Consider the following 2,248-nt stretch of genomic DNA (forward strand, 5'->3'; position numbering starts at 1 on the left):
GTTAGCGAATGGGAATCGTGGAAACATCACTGCTGCAGGTCATCTTCTTCTCACACCCGCCACACACCAGCTGGGCGGTGGGTCCACGAATGAGGATCCCAAATAGTTACGAAAAAGGTTGCGGTATTGGGTTCTGTTCGTTAAGATCATGAACTCGTCCATCATGTATAGCCACAAACCGAGCACTTCCTTTCCACCATCGGGGTACACGTAGTGTATCGTCATTACTTGTACGTAGTTGACCACATTCATCCGGGTCAGCGGGAAATGGACGGCGTCGGGATGAAAGAGGTCCAAGGGCACAATTGAAGCAAAGGGCGGGGGGGGGGGGGGGGTGTTAGGAGGAAAGCCAGTACCTGGCGGATCAGTTTCCAGCACTCGGGTTTAAAAAATGCGGAACGCTTCACGATTTTACGTGTCAACCACGCGCGGAGGACACGCTAATTTTCTCTCTATGGTTCCAAGCCGAAGCGAGTACTTTTCTTTGATTGCAAGGTTGTTACCGCCTAGCTCATCCCGACACGCTCTCACGCAAATTCAAATTCCCAACTTCTTGCTAGCCGCCCAATACTCTCGTACTTGGAGATTTCTGACTTTCGTAAGAGTTCGGACGTTGGTTGTGCATCCGCACTGGAACTTTTTCATCAAATAGCCGTCGCGCCTATCCAACAAAAGAGACACCAGTCATAACTATAACTCCTTCCGTTGTATCACATATTATGATCCATTTACATTGCATTCCCGTAGAGAGCGCAGGGAGAGTGACTAATGTCATTTCCGCAGACCTCGCGGGAGCAGCACGCAGAGGTATTGGTAAGCATTGTCTGATTCCAGCTCTGACTCATTGATGTGTTTTCACGTTTTGTGAAATGCAAGTTCTGCTTCTCTTAGCATGTTATGCAAGTTGCCAATCTTTGCAAGATCTGAATTGATATTTTGTGCCCCTATTACGGATAGTACTTCGCTGTAGATAATTGCATCATCTGTAAGGAGCCTCAGGTTCCTACTATCAGAATAGTCTGCAAGGTCATTGATATACAGCGCGAACAGTACGGGCTCGCGGCACCTTTTCCTAGCTCACGTTAGTTCTGAATCTATTGGTAATACTTCATACAAGATAACATGCTGCGTCCTCTGTGACAAGAAAATCTCATTCAAATCTTCTCATATGAACGGCATTTTTTTTTTCATTACTACAAAAAAGCCATTTCCATCTGCGCGTTGCTGTAAAACACACGACTTACTCGTGGCAGAACTTTTAAATTATAGATTTCCGTTTTTCCTATTACTTTTGCATCTCCTTGTATGTTCACCTTGGGCCAACATCAATATGCCATTAGTCGCACGTTGCTACAGCTGCGCAGCTTTATAATGAACAGAAGAGGAGAACACGTAATGTTACAGAGCCAAGCATGTCGGAACGATTTACCTCGCTTTCGCTCCGCATGTTTACAAAACTGCGTTAATCTATGAGAGAGGCTCTATTAAAACGTTAGGCCGTGAAACTGCTGTCTCCTCCAGAGGGGTCGTTGACGTCTGCCTTTCCTGTTAGGCGCAAAGTTAAGACGTTCAGTATACGCTTCAGCACCGTCAAATAAACGTCCTGGATATAGCTTAATAACACGTTCTGTTCCCAAGTCGAGACTGAGCGGGCAGTCGGCTCTTTTTTACCAAAGTCATCGCTTCTCCCTGTGCCATTTGTGGTGTACTATAACGCACTATGGATTCTTGCAAGTATCCTTTGTTTCATCGTAACGATACGCAAGTTCGCTTCCATTAAAGGACCAGTGGAGCATAACTAAACCGCTCAAAAAGTACTGTTACTCCTGAATATCTGCGGACATGTGTCTGTGATTCAATGGGAGCAAAGAATAAAACAATGGTGATTAGAACATAAAAGAATGAGTTAACTTAAATCAAACACACAAAAATAATCGAAATAAAGGCAGTCCGTACCAAACTGCAAATTTTCCACATCATCTAAATCAAAATGTGTTTTGGATAATATTGTACACCGTGCTGCAGCTCCAAATTCTGTAACGCGTTTTCCCGCATCTCGTGGTCGTGCGGTAGCGTTCTCGCTTCCCACGCCCGGGTTCCCGGGTTCGATTCCCGGCGGGGTCAGGGATTTTCTCTGCCTCGTGATGGCTGGGTGTTGTGTGCTGTCCTTAGGTTAGTTAGGTTTAAGTAGTTCTAAGTTCTAGGGGACTGATGACCATAGATGTTAAGTCCCATAGTGCTCACAAGG

The 2,248-nt window shown here is 45.6% G+C and overlaps 1 non-coding gene across 1 annotated transcript; it reads right to left on the reverse strand.

Annotated features, from left to right (window-relative positions):
* Positions 1 to 387: 387 nt before the first annotated feature.
* LOC126204731 (U6 spliceosomal RNA) lies at positions 388 to 492 on the reverse strand. Its single transcript, XR_007540532.1, has one exon. It is a non-coding gene; the product is annotated as a U6 spliceosomal RNA (small nuclear RNA).
* Between the last annotated feature and the right edge of the window lie 1,756 nt (positions 493 to 2,248).

The sequence above is a fragment of the Schistocerca nitens genome, chromosome 9, assembly GCF_023898315.1.
Source record: "Schistocerca nitens isolate TAMUIC-IGC-003100 chromosome 9, iqSchNite1.1, whole genome shotgun sequence".
NCBI lineage: Eukaryota > Metazoa > Arthropoda > Insecta > Orthoptera > Acrididae > Schistocerca > Schistocerca nitens.